The following is a 22,264-nucleotide window of genomic DNA, read 5'->3' as shown; positions in this document are numbered from 1 at the left end:
AAAAAGGATGTATTAAGAACCTAGGGGCGACGGAGGTAGGCAGTACGATCGAGTATTCGCCGCTATAATTTCGACGAACGAAAGAATGAAGAGGTGGTGTGGTTGAAACCGGAGCTCTTGCCGAACGAAGCGTTCCATTTATTTGCGCGATGATTTTGACAACGAACGTGCATCTTTTCTGTCCGTAAACAATTTAATTGTCGTGTAAGATTAATTGCTGACGCCGGAATTAATAAGAGGAATACGTTTATTTCTGGTAGGAAGCGGAGCACGTAATTAATGAGAAGGACGGGGCTTAACGTGTTCTGACAAACCGTGCCTGTCCACCACACTTATGACGACCACGGCCACGACCACGACCACGACCACGACCACGATCACGCGCATGGGAATCCTAGGGGCAGGGACAAAGGAAACTCCGTAGTCAGCCAGAGACAACGTTAGGGGTGATTACGCAAAATGCTTAATAATAGTGCGACTAAGCCGTTTTCTCCGCGTTGCGTCACCGCCATTACTTCTACCCTGATTCTTCTGGTATGCGATAAAATTCGTACCAGGATGATAGTTTGTTTCGCGAAAATGCCGTGTCATTGCTGGAATGTATTGTACATAGATGCAATGTGGTAGACACTGTCTTGTCAGCTTATTGTCAGATGTCTCTAATCTAGTAGTATCGTAAAATTGTATAGGAGGTTTGTTTGTTATCCTTCGAGGTAAATGCAACTGTTAATGTATTTATTACAGGCGTGATAGCTTAACTTGTCGATTTCAGTGACGGTAGGCTGTGAAATTTATGCGTCTCTAATAATATTATCAATCTGTAGCGATATACATACTCGTATACGCGTTTTCAGATAATATATGAAATTTCAACTGCAGACATTTCAGATTTGTCACTTACTGATTGGATCGTGTCTAAAAATGTATCATCTGCTTGCAATATGTTTCGTATAAAATTGAACACCGATTTATGCTCTTTCGTTTCATGTTGTCCTTCTTTTGTTAGGAACGAGGATTATCAAAATATTGATTCAAGTGTTACGCGTTGGAGTAAGAAGTAAAACAGACAAATACCAATTGTACAGGATTATATGCATCTGAGTTATGAAATTTAAAAAAACGCAAATAACGTACACAAATATTCGTGCACGATATTCTAGTTGAAGTATCGCGAGCCATTTTTTCCGAGATAGCGGTAAAACTTTTATTTATTTATGGTCTGTTGCATTTTTTCATACTACTGATAGAGTATTACTCTTAAATCCTATTAATGTGAACGACTGTATACGAAAGTGAACCCTGCATCCTTTTTAGGATGAAACGATGAACGTAAACTATCACAATTTCGAGTGATTAATTGAAATTATATTAAGAAATTAATTGATTGCTACCGTTTACTTATTGAGTATCAAAAATAATACTTTAACAGTATTATTGGCACTGCTATAACCGATAACTTGTTGATATAATATTGATAAGGATATTCCTGACGAAATAATGAAAGTTGACATTTTAGATTACAGTATAATTTGATGAAGATAATATAGTATTATAGTTATAGCTAATCTAGTTTACTTTCAATCTATCAGCCATAAAAGAAAATTGGTTTACAGTTACCCCCTCTATTGCCTTGCATTCACATTTATCCACATTCATACGTACACTCACATATCCAATCTTATTTTACGCTTCTTTTCTATTATACATATTTATATACTGTCTGTCGACTTTTCAGTTTGGTTCGGGGCGAAGGTAACACGCGGACGGTGAGCTCTGGAGAAAAAGGGAAGCGCGAAGGGAAAAAGAGGAGGAAATACAAAGTGACACGAAGAAGGGAAAATAAAGGGTGAGAATACGAGGAGAGAGTGAAAGAAAAGCGAAAAGAAGTCTGGAACGAGAGAGAGGTACGAATTAGAAAACTAGAGGAGAAGAGGTTAGGAAGACAAAGGAACACGGGCAAGTCTGGAGACAAGGATGACTTCAAAAACATATACTGTCTGTCATCTATTTATGTCAGTTTCAACTATTATATACATATTATCTGTCATCCATTGCGTTATATATACATACATCTTTACCTATTAGACTTATTTACCTATTTAGCTAGGTAACCCCTCTCCATGCAGATAATGTAATAAAATGGATATTAATTCACTTCAATGGGCGAAATAAAATAGGTTAAGCATGATTTTCAGAATAGAATTCATAATTTCGTTTAGCATGGGATCATACATTTCGATAGGTCTCGGTAATATTAAAAAAATTGTAACGATCCAGCAGACGTTTTAAAAGTTCTTTGGCAACGTACTATTTAGAACCATTATAGCTGGATAGCGTCAAAAAGAAACACGAAAAGAACCAGCTTAGTAAAGTATAATTCGTAAAATGTGAACCTAATAGATATAAGAAAATGGTGTACTAAAAGTTGCTGCTAATAATCAATCTTGATTAAAAATATCTCTGTACGAAAAGAAAACTTAATTGAAAGTATACGGTATCGCGATCACAACACGTCTGATATACAGACAATTATACTAAAAGCACCGATGCATTGTCATCATCTTCTTTTCTTTCGTTTGAAAAAACATCCAAGTAGATATTATCAAGAATGCTTCTTACGGGTGATGGTAACATCGAGATTCAAGCGAAGATTAATCGAATGACAATGGAACAAAAACGCGAAAAGGATCGTTGAGAAAGAGATACAATTGAATTAACGCATTCTCACTGCGAAGATTTCTCGTGTTGAAAACGACGGACGGTCTTGAGAGTCCGTAACATTTTCTGTAACGATCGTTGAAAAGAATTTAATCCCGTTTCTTCGGTTGTCGTCCACTTCGACGAGCGACGAACGAGCAAGAAATTAGGGCAGAGCTTTCGGCATCGATCTCTTTCTCATTTTTTGTCTTTCTCCGTGTCAACTCCGTAAAGACAATTTACCGGTCGACAAGATGGCGACCAGGACTTGGCCGATCGACACTCAACGAAAGGTCAAGTGAATACAGTTAATACTTTTCGCTAGGGGCACAAGCTATTCGCATTTACCTCCTTTCGAGTATGTTTACGTGGGTAATCTTAATCGGTGGAAGAAGGAAGCCGGCTCAACTGGAGAGGTCGAAAGCAGGTTGAGTGCGAGACAAAGCAGGGACAGAAGGGAGAAAACTTAGCGGGAGGTTGAAAAGCACTAGACCAGCTATTGGCCACTCGAGCTTGATTCGTCGCATGCTGTACAATCAATTTTTTAAGCGAATAAACGTCGATGGCAGAGATGTTTCGGTGTCCACGCTGAAAAACGGATAGCTCGTTCTAGTTTCAGTAAAACGGAGAGCGTTTTAATATTTTCAGAGAAACTTCAGCACGAGATTAGAATTTGAAATATTTCTTCTATTCTCTCTAAGACATTCAAATATAAATGCAAACAATTCTTTTATTACGAACTCGCATTTTATTCGTTAAAATACGGACAACAGATATCTGCTGAAAAATGATATATATATGTATATATGTCTAGTGTAATCGATCGACGCAAAACATGGAGAAGATAACTTTAAGGTTTTTAAAAAATTAATTTCACAGGAGAAGTTGATAGAACATAGCTAACAGTACTCGCTTGTGACGCGTCACTGTATCATCACTATCAAACTCACTCCCGTTTGGTCCTATGGCACGGTATTCAGAGAGCACACCTGACCTATAATATCGATCAGTGACCACCTCGTGTATGAACGCTGCGCGATAACTTTTCTCGTCCACTATTTATCATTTTAACGGTGGTAGAAGGGGTGGGTACAGAGCGAACAGCGACATACAAGCGCTGGAAATCAAGCTGAAATAACGAGAATAGTTTTTCGTGCGCCACTACATAGAAACAGTTCTGTAACTAGAGACAATTATATAATACGTATTTTGAACGGTGTTATGTATCGTTGCATGTCTAACAATAAATATTGTCTGAATTAAATTCCAGATGGAAGATGTTTCATGAAATAAATTGAGAATCGCTCAGGATATCGTAAATGTGAAAGTGTTTTTGAAAGTGACTTTTCGTTCGTGTAGTAATTCACGTTTAGATAAATGGTTTTAATCTGCAAATGTTCGTTAAGTCGAGCAGTAATTAAAACTCTACAAATAAAAAACGGAGTTGAGACAAGTGGAATTACATCGTAAGGTAACAATTAACCAATATCAATACGCAAAAGATGTTGTACTATATTGACAATGCAAAATCTTCTTTGAATAAGTCACCTAACGTGTTGTGGAAAACCATTAAAATAAATATGAGAAGAGGACAAGCGATGAATTAAACAAAGCTTTCTCGTCATTGTTACGACGTGAAAAAATGGATGACAACTTGAAGGGTGTGGTGAATAGTTTGCACGCAAATTGAACGTGAAATATTTAAATACACCCTGAGAAGAGACGATATATCGATGGTTGGCAGAAAGAAATATTCAACCGTCGCGATTTATAACCCAGCACTCGAACTCGCTCGCATCCGATTAGCCGCGAAACAGTTGCCTAGCTGTTTCACGGTTTTTTTTTTTTTATTCTGTCTGTCGTCGATCAAACGTATGCAAATGATCGAGCGTTATCGAATAAACGATGTTTAATTTGGGTAAATTGTGTCATTTAATGCGACACTTTATGCGATCGTGTGTCTTGGAATAAAGGATAACACGAGCATAATCGATATAATCTCGAATTAGCATGAGCTACACAATGGTATCGCGCGTATCTGTTACTGAATATTCGAATCCCCGTGCGCGATTGTTGCGGTACTAAAACATGAATAACATATTAAAATAATCCGATTCAGTCAACAGAACAGTTCGACGTTATCGGTGGTAATAACGTGGAACTTGTGATTACAAATTTAACGGAGCCGACAAAGTGTAATTACCCGGTATGTCGCTCGGCTGATACATTGTTCAACGGTTTCGGTCATTATTATTAATGTATTGGAGTCGAAATACATACCATAGAAACGATAAAAGTGATCCGTAATCGATCGCACTCCATTTTACGATAGAGGACGCATTCGCAAGATTATAAATAATAGATGAAGTTACGATGAAATTAAAGATCTCTAAAATTCATGAATCTTATTCATAGCGTATTTTTATAGAAACTTGTATGAAATAATAATTGAACAGAGTCGCTACGAAATTTCTTTATGCTTTGACAGTAAATGGATAATAATATTGATATTAATATTTATTCAATAATAAATTATTCGTCTGTTTTTTTCGTAGTTTATTTTTAGGAATATTTCAAAATCTGCAATAATAATATGTTTCTTTAAAAAATTAACTAATACTAACTGATATCGATACAGATATTCATAGAAGAATGAATGTTCAGCTATTTGATTAATACACATCGTCAAGCAGATACTTTGATTCTCACGCATTTGCTACGGATGAATCGATGCATCATAAAATTATTTGTTTTAGAATAACAAAATTTCTCGACGAAATTTTTCTGTTTATTTCGATGGAAGGTTAATACTGCCTGCTTGTACGTAGTATACCAAATCTTTCAAATTCGACTGTTTTATGGTCCCAATTATAGTTAAAGAAGTGCGTTGTACACCATAAAGTCGTCGAAAATGTACATTTTTCCTTTCCTACAGTTTTAATTATTACCCGGATTAAATCGTCAACATTGTATTATGTGAATATTCTAAACTGATCAGCTATTGTCATTTGACTGTCCCACGGTCTTAGTCGCCACTAGAAAATTGCACTGCGCTCGATAAAATCATCAAAGGTTTTGCTACATTGTTACGAAAACCAATTGTCATTTCGGAATTATATTTATGCTTTGATCTATTATAGTACATTAACTTTGAAGAACTTCACTATGGTTGAACATTTCTTCGTTTCTCTTCCATAAACGTTTCACGAAAATAATCACGAATCATAACTAACGACACATTTCACGCGTGGACTGTTATTTCGAGCAAGGAAAGAAAAATAACAGAAAACGAAGATGACAATAAATGTTAAGCACATGGACGTGCATTATTGTCGATATAACTGTTGATTTTCATTGATAATTATACAGGAAGATGCGAACATGGATACTTGCGCGTGCAATTACTCGTTGCGGGCGCATTTTCGCTGATTTTATCGTTTGCACAGCGGGCAGGGACAGTGGACCCACATTATTAGCTCGACAAATAATCCCTGTGGATTTCGCAGTGACAAATTATCTAGGACGAGAAGCAGTTTATTCGAATAGGTACACCGTGTCCGTTGGTATTTGCAAACGCGTTATCCCCAGCATTCCCATAACGATCACGAACTCGAATGGACTATTGAGATCTTTCTGTTTGCGGTGAATCGATAATCGGTGTCTCTCTGACTTTTCCAACTTTTTTCCTGTCGCCCTTCTATTTTTTCATACACCAAATACCCGATAAAACCATACAGAAGCCCTCTATCTCTCTCGCCCCTTCTTTCTCTCTGTTACACGTGTTTTGCGCTCACACGGATTACGCTTCATTTTATTTGCAATAAATAAAGTAAAATCCAATACAGATTATTTGCATCGAAAGGCACAATAGAAAATAATGTCTCTTTGATCTGTTTGGGATAGGCTTTAGTGGATATCTGCTGGAATATTTCGAAATATCGAATACCATGGTACGTGTGTGCGCATATGCATGAAAACGTGTAATGGTAACATAATTCTCGCAATGATCATAAAATAGAAAGATTTCAAAAGCATACAATCCTTCAATATGACCAAAACGAAACCAAGGGAACCAATTACACAGAGGGATACGAGAGAGATTAAAAATATTCTTTGTGATAAGGGCACCATACCGCGAAACTGGCTGTTTAATAAACGAATTAAAAACATATTTGTTAACATTGAATATATTTGACAAACATAACAAAAATAATGAAAAGGATTACGCGAAGAATTACGAGCATTATTTGATGCTGTTCGTTGTCGTGTAAGGACAGATCATTTTCAATAAACCATGGCGAAAACCACATTAACTAGATTCTTTGGCGCGTAGCCACATCGTGCGAGTCGAAGCAAAAATTTAGGCCACGGGCATGCTGACATAAACGTAAACCAAATCATGTACGGGCGAACGAACCGAATGGAAAGTGGACACCGCTATTTCCAGGTGTATTCTTCATTGTCTCGGTCGATAAATCCGATTATCTGTGCGCGCGTTCATCGACTCGGAATAATTCTCGCCATGGATTAAGAAAAAAGTAGAAGCCAATAGGAAAACGACAAACGAGAGAAAGGAGAAAAATAGGAAGAGGCCATGAACGACAAAGAATAGCGACAAAGAGACACAGAAAGAGAGAGAAAATCAACAGAAACGAGATAGAATGACTCGCGAGGGAATTAACTCGCAACGTTTATTTCCCATGACCGGTCCTGTATCGCATTAATTAAACAGGTGAACATCTTGTGACATGTGGAAACTCGTCGGTACTCGAGAGCTTTCTCGTCTCTTCATCTTAAAGCTAATTTTTCAACTATTTTCTATCTTTCTTACATCAACGATTAGGTTCTCGCTTCGTAAAAACACGCGACTCTTTGAAGAAAATCGTTCTTGACAGAGTTAGTCCACGCAACAACGCTCGCAAAGAAATTGCGAACACTTTATGGCAGAGCGCTAGCTTAAACGACGAAGAAATTTCATGAAATTTGTGCTCCTGTCGCGACGTACGACTCGAGAATTTTTCTTCTCCTCTGGGATGATATACAATGAAAGCAGTTAGTTCGTGGCTTTTCAGTTTCTACTATTAATAAATATTGTTCAAATAACAAATAATTCATATTTATATAGTTCATATACAAATAATTTTGTATTAACGATTAATTTTCTACAAATATAAATATTTGTATAATAAAATGTTTCGTTTCCTAAATAATCTTCTTTCTGCAGAATTTTATGGAGATTAGTATCCTATCTAACTTGGAGACTAAGAAACAGCCTGGATAAAGTGGCGTACGAAAGATACTGCGAGAAAACAGTAAATTGACTGAAAGAACTAGAAAAGAAAGAGGAAGGCAAAGAAAACCGAAGGTAGGTAGGTTAGTTAGTAATAAAATAGTAGTAATGAAGTAGTAATGTAAGTAATGGAATAGAAGAAATTAAGTAAATAAGCAATTAATTAAGGAGCGATTGTAAGACAGGTAGTATAAGTACGGAAAGACGAATGAAAAGTATTGTAAGCCATACCCATTACTAGGCAGATGAGACCGAAATTAAATAAGATAATGATAATATTCTATCTAACTTTAGTTCGTAACGCATATACACACGCACACACGCATACACAATATTTTCAGATTCAGGAGATATTTCAAAACAAACCCAAAAATCGGTCTGTCGAAAACGTAAAAAATAATCTAATGTTGTTTCGTAAACGCCGTCACCATGTAACACAGTTTGTTACGTTTAATTCACTTTTTACTATATTTTTACCAATTTCTGTCGATGGAGTTGAATGTACTGCAATCCGATGACCCACTTCCCGTCGAACCGAACTCGCCACGATTTCCCGGTAGCGAAAAAAAAGGCGAAGAGCGAAACAAAAAGAAAAAAAGGAAAAACCGATGGCATGTGACTTGCGCGCATATACCTATGTCAAAAAATTGCCGGTGCTTTTTCAGGAAGGATTATCGTCGATTTTTCAACGCGACTTCGATACAAACGCGCTTACAACGGACCGACTCGTTAGCAGAGATGATATATACACACGAGAGAGACGGTTTCCCGCGAAAGGAACTCGTAATTACGCGGTGGTACGATCACTTTGAAAGAAGCTGGTTCCCCATACAAAGGGGAAACTATAACGAGAACCGAGAAATGGATTGACACACGTGCACGAAGTCCGGTTGGAAGAAGATAATCTTGGAAACTCGTTAAGCCCTTTGAACCTCACCACGATAAGAATTGTGTTTCCTTGCACTTGAAGTAGCACCGACGATTCTTCTATCTTTGCAGAAAAATCATTTTCGAACGTCTTGTAGGAAACGTTATCTTGTGAGTTATTTATTTCGCAGGTTCGATTACTTTTTATTGGAAATCATGTTTCTCTGCTTTTAATCTTTCATAATTTTCTCATCGTGAAATAGATAATAGAATCTTTTATTGTACGCGTTTCGATCGTTCTCGAAACTTACCTATGTTGTTACCCAATTAATTGCTATTCATGTCGCTCGAATCTAATCACTGTGCCTGAAAAAGAGGCTCATTATCCGAACAGCGTATCCCTGAATTACTTCCAACAATCGAGACCCCGCAGCGCTTCACTGAATCCGTCGGTCGCTCCTAAACAATCGCCAGCGTGAAATCTGATTTGTACGCGTTCGAAAATTTATGCAGATATAAACGATCGTTAATCGGATACAAACGACGGATTAACGAGCGATCGCGTGCGCGTTCTCACGGTTCGATCGCGCTGCCCAAAAATCCACCGATAATTACAACCTACTCGACCCGAATGCCTTAGCCCTGTCAGCGATTTTTCTATCGTCACTGAGCTGAGACACGGGCAAAATTAGGTAATCGTCCGTTCTACTATTAGTAAAATTACTATTAAATACAAAATATTCATAAATTTGTTAGATTCTTTGTATAAATAAAAACTTTTCTAGCGTTCGATAAGAAAAGGTTCATATTTTATGAAAACGTGATTTCTATATCTTTGCGAACATTCCAAGAGGATACAGGTAGTTTGAAAATGAAATTACAACCTGTACGTAGATATATAGCCGCCAATAGAAGCCAATAGAAGGAATGTACGAAAAAAGAAAATAGAACGAACCCACAAAAATTATGTATGTCATGTATACGTATCTACAATACGTACATAAAAGTTTTCTATGGTTGTAAGTAAATATTTTTGTGAGGCAGTGTACATTACTCTGTTTCAATTTCCACTCGCTGCAGAAAATTCCATCGCTCCTACGATATTGCTTGTTGTTCGAATTTTAATTTCCAAAGCAACTTTTCACTGTGGCCTCCGACACCCTTAACAATACCTGTCTCTCTCTCTTTCTTTCTTTCTCTCTCTCTCTCTCTCTCTCTCTCTCCCTCTCTTTCTCCGTTCTACCGCCAACTACAGACACCGTTTTGGCTTACTGTTGTCATCTGCCACCTCGGTCGCGAGGTCAGCTACCTCCACCCATTTGAAACTTCCGTTTCACGCTCCTCCTTCGACAATTGCCACCAACTCCGTCCCTCTCATAGCGCAACCCTGCTTGCGTTTCCGTTTATGTTTATGCTTTATGGAAGTTCCATATTAAATTTATGACGTCGCTCCGAGTTTTATGATTTCGTGGTTGTAAACACCCTTACAGATTTACGTCCGAAATTGGAATTAAAATCCGCGGACTGACATCGAACAGCCCTCTGCGTTGTTTATCGTCGATATTGGGCAGGGGTGAGACTGGAGAGTCGAAAGGTTTTCCGTAGGGTGAGGTAGAATAAGGTCGAAACGGAAGGACCAGACTCTGATCGAACCCGAGGACCATTGTCCAACTAGAAATTAGATCGCCGTTGGTCCAACCGAAATAATGCCGCTTTTAAACAATCCCGCCCGATAGATCTTTTGCGAATCGATGGTAGAATGGAAAACGATAGCTCCGAACAGTGAATTGAAACTGCGATGTCACGTCGAACCTTTTATAAATCAATGTGCCTGTTTAATAAAAATTTATACGTGTTTCGTACGAGTGAAATAGTAGAATACAAGTTCGTTTGTGAACTTGTATAGTATTCTTAAAGGCTATGAACATTAAAATTAAATTAGAAATTAAGGTATTGTATATAAATATATACCTTTTGTCTTCTTTTATAAGACTAGTGTCTTAATACTGTCAGAGCTTCTACTTCGTAATTTATAAGTAGCTTAGAAGGTACTAAATATATTCTAAAGAAATAAAAAGGATTAAATATTAAATTTCTGAGAAGTATATCGATTAAAAAGGATCTTCGTGAAGTTCAAATACTATTTTAAGTGAAATGAAACTCACTAAATTTTTTTTTATTTTACTCTTATTGAACATATACACAAAAAGTGTTTATTGAATAAACACACATAAACCTCGGCAAATTAAAGAATTCTGTCAATAAATATTAGAAATAAGAGGATACTATTTTCCAATCCCAAGTAGCTTTATTTATAATTCCCAACGCCTAACACATAAATCCTTGTTTCTTCTGTTAACTCTATGTCTCTTAAAGTTTTGCGATTGTCGTCACGAATCCAACGTGAGACAAGTTTATAGCCTCATAAAATTTTCCAAGATCATAGTGTCCATAGTTTCCAAGATCATATTTTCCATAATAGAATTTACGAATCACGAATAGGAAGCAAATAGAAACGGATGGATGATAATATTGATTTAACCAAAAATATAATAAGTACTCGATATTAGATGAGTGCAAACATCCTGTTATGAGTTATCTATCAATAGAATTGCTTTCTCATTCACGTCACGATGAACTTAAATACGAAATTAATTTGAAAAAAAGAATAAAACTAATAAAAAATAAAGAACATATCAACGATGGTTTATTCGTTTTCGTCCTGATATATTTCGCTTAAACATCCACCACCATTCAATCTCCGAAAACATTCATAAATGAGGATCAAGTCAAACTTGAACTATCGATGACTTTACATAGACTTTAAGAATCGTCGCGGAAGATGTAAATTAATTAAGAAATAAACGGAGGAGTGTTATAGAATCAAACTGTCCATACGCAGACGCATGAAAATATTTAAAATATTATACTTATATTACGTAATAAATTCTACGTGACAGTTCTTTCTTATACTCATGTTAACGAAAAACTTCTAAGAGGAAGGAACTTCCAAGAAAAGATGCGAAAACGAGAATGAGAAATATTCGTGTTAGAAAAAATTGAGAAAGTTTGTTCTGAAATTGAATCCAAATCGTCGGAACACGCATGCTTTTCAATGAAAGCTATTGGAACGTTAACATCGTTATTGTTCGCGAGAACACGAATTGTTCCATGGATTGAACGAATACTAATTGGGCAGTATCGAAACATTTGAAAAAAAAGAGAAAGAGAAAAACACTATGCGTGAAATGGGCGAAAACGCGATTGTTCCAAAACCACCTGACCTTTTTGCGTCGTCACATGTCGACCGGAGCTTGTTAACATTGTTGTTTTGAGCCCTAGCCGAGCGAAAGCCGCGGCTATCAGGTATTTAAAACGAATTTAACCGGGATCCGAGTCGTTCATTAGTACGAACGTTCCGGATAAAACGAACAAGCTACGGCCACAATGGACGAGCTGCAGGAAATGATGGTGATGAGTTTTAAAATGCTCCAATTACCATTCATTTTCGCGGCCGTTCCTCTCTCTGTCTACCAAACCCATTTCCCACAGTTTCAGTCCAAACGATTTAACTCTACAAGAACAGGCGATAAGTCTCCTGCATCTTTATTGTATTTCACTTATCTCGATACGAGATATTCACGCTTGACGCGTAATTACGTTAAATGATTCGGCGAGAACACGTTGTGTCTGCAGTATGCGTAATTCCGAAATGTAATATAAGTACATGGCAGTCCGTTTTGTAAATTTACTTGTCGGTTTATGTTTTCGTTTTAAAATAGAATCCAATGGAAATTTGATTTTTGTTACGTTGAGAAAGTTGTTATCGAACAAATTTACGTCTACAACATGACCTATTGCGACATATACAGTTGTTGTGTTTTTTAGCGTAGTATAAACGTTCGTGAAATTAATTTCTTTCTCTACATTCTCATTTTTATACCTATATACGTATATGACAATTTTTACAAACTTTCTCAAACGTAAAACGCGTCACAATCTTTTTTCCTCATTCTTACCTTTCAATATCAATTCTTTACAAACGACCATCTGGAAGCATCCGTTATCTCCTCTTTAGTCATTTGTTCAGCGTTCGTCGCTAAAGACTGGCTAAAGTTGCAAGAAGTTTAAGGAAGTAGAATGAGAAAGGACGTTGTTAGATTGATAGAGCAATATCCGACATTGTCTGGCTTGATTACACCAGACAGCTTAAAACAGCCTCGTTCGAGTTTGTCATAATGAGCTGATGTTGCTCATTATAAAAACAAAAGCTGCTGTGCTTCTCAATTTCGCGACCTTTCAATAATTAAAACTAATAGAATTGTCGCACATAAAAATGTTGTCGTTGATTTTCTTTCCTTCGGAATCGATCGAACAAAATTACGGCAGGGCAACGAGTTTAAATTTGACGTGTTCTCTTAATCGGTCAGCGTGGTTGTGCACGGTGATACACGAACGTTCGCGTTGGAAATTACGGTAATGCAACCAGCCTTATGGGAATTTGAATATTTAATTACGGAGTTATTACGAAGCCAATCCTTATCGGATAAATTGGCTCTTTATAGAACGATTTCGTTATTCGTATAGAATAATTCTTTATGTCTGTTAAGAGCACTTTTTAGACTTTGATAGGATAAAGGTTTCGAACTATACTAATTTTCAGTTGAAAAGACAAACTTCAAATAAAAGCATTTTATTGTATCGCGTTTAATCAATTTTTCTATATGAAATCAGCTTCTATCCATTTAGATCTTTCAGTCGCTGAAACTATTCGACTGACCTTATGTCAAACCTTTTACGTATCGATATTCAGCGACATTGTGTTATGAATATCTTCATTGTATAATAATTCCACGTTTAATACGCGCATTGCCCAACTAAACATTTGCCGTGTACTTTATGCAATTTACCGCGGTGACGCGACGGAGAAGAAAGGAAGAGGGTGGCGCAGGTAAAAGGAGAGGAAGTCTAAACTGTTGGGACTTTACATGACCCCGTGTGCACCAGTATCCATGTGCACCTGCATCCATGTGCACGTACATCGAGTGACTTTGTAGCCGAGCCGAGAAAGTGCTTGCATCCGTACTAAAGAGCGCCAACAGCAGCCACGGCTGTTGGAACAGTTTAGTTATGCAAATAGTAAACTTGGACCAGGGATATGGTAGGATGAAATGAGGTAGTGGCAAGAAGCAGTTTGATTCCCCTGTGTGTTCATCCTAAGGATCGAACGTTTACTCCCACGCGTCATGATTCCTCCTCCTGATCAAAGTTTCAGATATCAGGTACCGAAATATTGAATTAGGTGTATCGAACAAAGTTTTCAAAGTATTCAAAAATTTCCTGTAGTTGTGGAAGATTTGTTGTGCCTAAGAAGTATGTACGTGTAAGTATGTTCTTTTTAACGTAGCTAGCTATTTATGGTTACGAAGTTACCAAATAAAAATAAATTAGTACTTTCCATCAAACTACTTGCAAATAGGGAAACTCGAATATATATATATATATATATATACATTTTCTCTTCTAAATATAAACGGCCTGTTAACTTTCTCACGATGAATCATAGCAATGACTCACCAATACAGATATTGTTTACCCAAATAAACTATGTTTCCACTGAACGAAGTGGGCGTTTCGCTTGGCTCTTGATAGCGACCCTTGTTCAGAGGGAGGTTCTTCAATCTCTAAGGACTAACCCCTGTGAGAAGCTTCCCTGTCGATACTATTTTCGCTAGGACGCTGCTACGAATTCCATCTGTTTGTTAAATCGAACAACCCTCGGGATGTTTCGTGTCGTCTTTTGTAACTGGACTTGAAGAATTGTCGAACGTTTATCGTGCTCCCTATATAGAAACTGTTAGGATTTTGCTTAAGACTGCATTCCCGTACCGTACCGAAGAAACTTCGACAATGTCTATTTGTCTGTTTATTATTTGTCTATTTGTTTTTATTTGTAATATATGTGTAAGCGTGTTTATAGGGTGGAAATAAAATTATAATGTTAGTGTGTTATATGTAAGAAATGTAATGAAATTTAAAAATGAAAATGTTGATAGAATATTAGAATCAATATAGCGTTTTGATGCAATATTACTCGAGAATCTTACAGCGACCAAAACTTTCTTTGATTATCCGTGCATAAGCACTTATATTGTTTCCACCTACGGTATAATACATGGGCGTTATTCGTTATAATACTCGTAATACTGATTTGTAAATCAGTGGCAGCGGAACAAGACAGTGATCGAGTCCTAGCCGACAAAAAGTGAAATTATTTCAGCTACGAACGAAACCATGGTAAATCATAAAAGATGGTAGAAATGAGACGAAACGGGGGGAAGAAAGGGGAGAAAGATAGGCGGACTCTGGAAAAAACCAAAGAATAGAAGGATAGAAGACAGAACGAAAACCAGTGGGTGCTGGCTCATAGCCGACTGTAGTTTACTTTAAATCTCCTAAATGGTTCCTCGTACGCCTTCCCAGTTTAAGATAAGCTACAGGGTCCGCCCGGAAAACGGAAGTAATGGTTTACCAGATATTATCAACTGCTACACGGTGCATCGTAAAGGGGTGGCGCTGCACATTGGAGAACCACTCCCTATATCCTACGTTACTTTTAAGGCACTGCTGTACCGAAACTAGCAGACACCGTAAACTTTTCCGCGTGGCTTACCGCATTACGTGCCGGAATAAGCGGCTTATTGAATTCCGGGGCGCTGAACCAAAAGGGGTGGCCTCGGTGGCCTTGCTGAAAGCTTCCTCCTGTTTAACTGTATCGACCTCCTTTTGTATACTACACGTTGGTTTTACATGTTTCCAGTTGGTCACTGGTCAACGTTAAGGGGTCATAGGAAATTACGTGTCTCAAATTCTTAGGGAGATCGATCTTTTGGTACTGTAATAAAGCGACCATTGATCATTGAAACCATTCCGTTTAATAATTCTTGTACTATCTACTTAAATTGAGTCAACAAATATTGGTCATTCGACTTATTTCAAAAAGTACAGTTTAAAAATTTCATCGGAGAGGATTGGAGCATTCAATTTCGTTAAAAAGCGTAGACACGGCAATGGACCGTGTGCTTTACACAAAAATGTAATAATTCGTCGGTACTTTCGGGTTTTCCATTTATTGCATTCTCCGATCTTCATCCCAGAAAGAATCCGGTTCGATTACGTTATACAGAGTGGTAGAAAAGTGAGCGATATTTATAAGACGCAATGAAATTGCATACACGAAGACAGTGAAACAGTGACAGTATTTTTCAAGTAGTAGACAATGTAATTTTACGCTAGTAGTGCAAATCAATATATCAAATGACAGATCTTTGTTCTATTCGCGTTTCGTGTTCTTCACCCTGAGAATGCCTACGAAAACAAATAACACTGGAAATTTGGTAATAAAATTTAATCGCCTTATGTCTTTTTGCTCATTATCGACCCAATTAAACTTTTCTAACGTTAAAAAATATCTTCAGCTTAGACACAATATGAAAGACACCTTATGGGTATGCTTGATTCCATTATTTCAAATTACATTTTATAAACATCGTCCGCTATTTCTTTAACACATTGTACAGCCAGAAGTAGAACAAATCCCTTTTGTATAAATTAATATTACGAAAGCTTCTAGCGAAACCTGTCTGACGTTTCGTACAAACGAAAAGAATCGAAATAAATCTTGAGTATCGAGAGATTTATTGAAACAGCTAGATTGGATCCAATAATTGATTCTTTTGCTATAGAAAAAATGGAAACTTGACATTTGAGTTATTAATCGAAGGTCGAGGGATGGTTTTTTTTGTATTAAGAGTCATGGATTGTCGTTAAGCGCGTCAAACACAAGCGAAGGTAGATGAAAGATTAGAAAAGGGTGAAGAAGAAGGTTCACTTAATGAGCAAGAGCAAACTGCGGTACAACTTTAATGGTTTGTTAACAAAGATGGAGATATCAGAGACCGTTTGCCTGCCGGAAGCAGACTCGGATGAGAAGTCATAGAAACTCTTGGGAACGCAGACATTTCCTGTTTGCCGAATAGCTTCCCATCTTTATTCCATCTGCAAAGGGGGTGCTTCTTCGACTTCATCTGAGGCTGGGAATTATGATTTGAGATAGAGCGCAGTTATACAACGTTTAAAGGAAGCTGCATCATCTGATAAGAGAAGGAATATTCGACGGAGAAGGGAGTATTTACCGATGGCTTTAGCTCGAGTGTACTACTTGCCTCTGAGCACCGTGCCTGAACCGTTGCGGCGGCGTCATTGATATATTGGATTTTTTTAATCCTTTCTTAAGAATATTTAGTTTATTCGAGATGCACGAAGCAACGAAAAGAAATGAATGAATTTATTAGCTTATACGGGATTGGATTACGAATTATATTATAATTGTAATATATGACTCTTTTATGAGAATAGGCTTATTAATCCTAATAGCACAAAATACTAGGTAACTAGAATAGATCAACAAGTTGTTGTCTGTACTCAGCGAAAGGCTGAGGAGAAAGATGAAGAAATATCGCAACTTATTTAAAGATATAAAAATCGTAAAATTATGCAGAATTAGAATTAAACAATTAAATTATCATGGGAAAATCTGTTTAATACGGATGGAAAGAATCTGTATAATTACCTTTTCACAGATTTTATTTCTCACGATTCTGTCATAAAGCATTTTTGTTTTTTCAATGAAGCAAACAAATTTCCACGTATTACTATTTTTCACAGTTGTCGAAATGTGATTTCATGTTGCGAACCAAGTTGAGATATATTCGCGTCATAGGTGGCTCGAATTTTGGAGAGAATTCGGGTGGATCCAGCCTCTAAATCTCTGTGGAATGGAACAAACTTTGTATCTTGCTGTTTTGTCTCAAATCACTCAAAAACAGATCGAATTTCCACGGTAGATTTCGTTAGCTCAGCAACAAGCCGACAGTGAATTTTGTCTCGTTTCGCGGGAAATATCGTAATTTAGATTGGACGGTCGCTTTCCAGGCCACGATATTCCAAACTGAATCATTTTCAGTTTTCACGATGTTCTTTGTCAACGACGACATCTCGAACGTTGTTAACTTTATAATGGCATTCCCAAATACTTAATTAGCGGTTATTAACACGTTATATAACAGTCGTGAGATACCTTGAGCGGACTAATTGCCCTGAAAATGTTATTAACGGCCTGGAATGCTGATAATATAATTCTACTGGGTTAGCAGTTTGACTTAAGCGAGATAACAATGCCTTTGTGCGTGTTTACCTGAATTGGAATTGTATTTTACGAATGGAATAAACGACCGAAAAATTACTTCATTTGTAATAAACCAAAGCTGTATAACTATATCATTTTAAGAATTTGTAAGAGTAGCTTACATTTTATTCGATACACTATATCTATAATACAGCGAAAAAAGAAAACAGAAAATCGAGGTAAGTTAAAGTGAAATTGTTTCTTTTTTCTAAAATTACTGTAAACATTGATTTCAAATTTTTGTTCATTCCAGATAAAGGAAATTTTTTCTGACTGATGTAGATATTTTTTGCAAAATTAAGGTTGCCTCAACTAGTTTATTTATACATCGTAATTTTTATATAGTGTAAATATTTCGATACACGTCAGAAATTGATTATTCCAAACGTTAAGCAGCTAATCTTTTTTTGAATCATGAACATTGATAATAATATAATATTTGACGTACGATTAGAAGATCTCGAAACATAATTCTATAATTTCTGCGACTGGTGTATAGTTAGTCGGACAAAGTATCGTCAACTTTGAACGAAACTCAGGTCAAACCTAACTTTCCTAAGAGTTACAGGCACGATCGTTAATCATGATTCTTAATTGCCTCACGGCCACCTACATCAAGGTGAACGAACAATTTAGGAACCACCCCATTGATTTATCAAATAAATCGCGATATCGACCATCGCCGAGATTATGGAGTGGATTCTTCGTCGTCGTCGTCGTCGTCGTTGTCGTCGTCGTCGTCGTCGTCGTCGTCGTCGTCGTCGTCGTCGTCGTCGTGAAAACGATTTAATCCTCCTTAACGATCCCGATTCCGTTGAATTAATTCCATTCAGTTCTCCGTTGGCGAAAAGCTCCGGTCGGGTTGTTCGTACAACGCAATCACAACGGAGTTTTCAGCTCGTTGTGGAATGAGTTATTTGACTCTGCATTTGCGGCAGCACCGCTATTAAATTTATCCATTCGAGGAAGTTTTTCCGCATCCTGATCTCATCTATCATACAGGAATACCACGTTTGGGGATTTCTAACTGGTTACGCTTATATGGACAGTATCCCGTTTAGTTTGATCATGATAAATATGTTTAGCTTTAAATAAATCAAACAATATGATAAACAAAATTTATCATAAACTTGTAATAAAATTATGACAAATTCGTTAAAGTAGTCTGATACATATGGAAGATAGTGAACAACATTCATCGGTCATCGATGGATATGATATACTCTGATATAAAGATCCAAGAAATCTCGGAACTCTTTCAAACTGGCCTCGTACACGTTTCCGTTCAGAGAATTCTTTCACCTGTATGAAACGAAAAGTAATCACTTCGAAACGCTTTAAGCGAACATGTTCGTGGAACATGTACTTCGTACTCCATCGATCTTGCGTTCGAATCGGCAAGAGCCAGGGGAGCCAGAAAAAGGCAACGATCTCTCAGAGGGACACGGCTTTCGAATCAAAGTTGAAGCATCCATGTGCGATTTCTCTTCGGTTGGCATACATACACTCTTTCTCTTTCTAAAGATATCCGAGAATTCGCATTAATCATTAACGGTGCACAGGCGGAAAAGCATTCGGAGGGCACACGAGAAGACACGTGAATACGAAGCGTTCGTTCGGTTGGTCGGTCGGTCGTATAGAGAGGAAGGGCGTGCATTTAAGACGCGGTGAAAGACTCGGAGGAAATGGTATGGCGCGAGAAGCAAAGAAAAAGAGAGACGAGCAGGATGAAGAAGAGGAGGAGACGCAAACGATTCACGCGATTCCGTGCGTCCGTTTATGAAAACGAGGCATTTGAAGGTTAGGAGAGGGTTTCTGGAAAAAGAAGGATATCAGCGAATCTATTTGCCGGTCTCTCGCGAGCTACTCTCCCTGGCAGTGGTGTCTCATTAAAATGCTAGCCTCGTTTTCTTTGAAACGAGCCCGGCTCCTGTACCCGTTCCGTTGGTCCAACCTGTAGTATGCCTCCTCGGAGCGTTCAGCTTCGCTCTAGCTTTGCTCATCGTCTTCGTAGTTCAACAAAGTGGGAAATGAAGCGAAGCAAACGTCACAAAGAGAGATGGCAAATACGACAAGCTCCATTCCAGCCGGCCAGGTGAGCAGAGAGGGGCCCCTGTCTTCCCAGCCGAGCAAACTAAATGACGGACAAACGTCCCCGCGTTGAATCGTCCGCGGGCCCTGCAATTACACATTCTATGAATAACCAGGCGAGCTTGAACATCCAGCTAACTAGCAGCTATCTCTAGCTGGGAAGATGATTGGTTGGTTGGACGTTGGTCGAGGCCTCGAGCTTCCATTCGTTCGTAGCCTAGAGGCTAGGGTTGGAAAACAGGCAAATGAATTACTATCAGACTCTGGCTACGATTCAGTGTTCTCAGACACGAGTCAGTGGCCGATGAAAGTCCTCGATATAATATGACCGAGGTTGAACAGCCAGATTGAATAATAATAATCGATTTGCAAAAGCTATGACGTAGATACGTGCGTTCTGATATAAGCACCAATTTTATGACAGGATTGGGGCATTTTCTTGAATAAAATGAAATATGAAAGATGTTTCGTAGCCTGGGTATATTTAGCTTCGGGGTAAAGCGATGTATTGTAAGATGATGATGGGTAAAGTGTTAGCGATGTATCGATTATTTACTGATTTTTTTATGTATGTATTCGAGATATGGTACGATTTGAAACAACAATTTAAGTACTGTGAATAATTATAATTCAATTAATTAACAATATTTGTACATTTTCTATAACGTTAAATTAAATGGAAGATAATTATCCTATTCTGGGTACTGAAAACTGGTATATAATTTTAATAAATAGCGAGCTTTATATTTATTAATACATTAATTTCTAGCACGTATCTTTTCCTCAATGTAATTTAGAACTTAATTAATCTTCTTTTTAATTAAAACTGAAAACATGTGTCATATAAGATACATTAATAGCGAGATATAAAATAGTGTACTTTACTGCATACGACATTCCTAAACATTTAATATTTATAATTTTCGATATAAGAGAAACATTGTTTCGTGCAATGTGAAGTAAAAAGGGAATGAAAGGGAAGAACGAGTAATTAATGGAAGAACCACGAGGAACCAGAACGGAGTGCAAAGAATATAACTCGTTCTGTTTCCTATTTGCATACAGATCCTTCTGGAACTGGGCGCATCTCGGTAATAGAAAAGAAATGAAAAATTCGAGCGAGGAACGCTCAGAAAAGGAACATTAACAAGATACTTACGGTTTCTATTTCGCGTGGCTGAGCTAAACTTTAATTTCTCTCTCAGTTCACGTAATTTTAGCGAGCAATTCGCAATTACAACGAACCTTTAAACTTTCGTCTAAATGGTGCACGTTCTTTGAAATTGTTTATCATTAATATCTTATAAAATTATTTACTTAATGAGATGATATAATCTTAGGAACGATATAAAAAAGCTTCCATTCAAACATCATCATTATTTTTGTTACTAACAGATATTGTAGAAGAATTTTCTTCTTTACCAGCTGTGACCAGTTTGAAACAAAATATTAGATTGTTCAGAAAGTTTCAAGCATTCGTGACAATCGATACAAACGTCTGATTTGCATTTATCGAGATTCGACGAAATAAGTAGATTTTCAAGGGAAAATTCATTAAATTTCTTGATAAATACGATCTTGAATCGTTGATACAGTGCAACTATAAAGATAGCCACTTTTAACTTACCGCATCGTCCAGTTGTTGGGATATTTACTTTCAAGAAGTCAAATCGCTTGTCGCAGGGGACTGGAAACAGAGATAGTCTGAGAACATTTGCCAGCGAATCGTTCAGACTCACAGAGCTTACTACGAGTTCTTCGGTTTCTCATCCCTTGTCTAAAAGCATACAACTTGATAAAACACTTCGTATCGCTGTACAAGCGTGTTTTCCGCCTACTCCTTTTTCCCATTTATGCGAACATTAATCTTGCAGCCCGTAAATTTTTCAACGCCTCCGCGTCGGTTCGAGGTGTTCCTAACCATAACGAGTTACCTACGTGTTCAAATAATTATTCAGCCCGTGTAAATTATCCATACATACCTTTATTGTGATATTTCCGACGTTCTTGATGCGTTATACGAGCTTCGCATGAATTAGTGTATAAATCGTATTCGTTAAAACTATTTATTT

General features: G+C 37.3%; 1 long non-coding RNA gene across 1 annotated transcript; it reads left to right on the top strand.

The window, feature by feature from the left end:
• The first annotated feature begins 53 nt into the window (after positions 1–53).
• On the top strand, positions 54–2,049 carry LOC117214220. The gene is made up of 2 exons (XR_004488815.1): positions 54–446; positions 1,736–2,049. It is a non-coding gene; the product is annotated as an uncharacterized LOC117214220 (long non-coding RNA).
• Positions 2,050–22,264: the final 20,215 nt, after the last annotated feature.

The sequence above is a fragment of the Bombus bifarius genome, unplaced genomic scaffold (genome assembly GCF_011952205.1).
Source record: "Bombus bifarius isolate JDL3187 unplaced genomic scaffold, Bbif_JDL3187 scf7180000007970, whole genome shotgun sequence".
NCBI lineage: Eukaryota > Metazoa > Arthropoda > Insecta > Hymenoptera > Apidae > Bombus > Bombus bifarius.
Note: the sequence above shows the minus strand (reverse complement) of the source record. Positions and strands in the feature narration are given on the sequence as shown.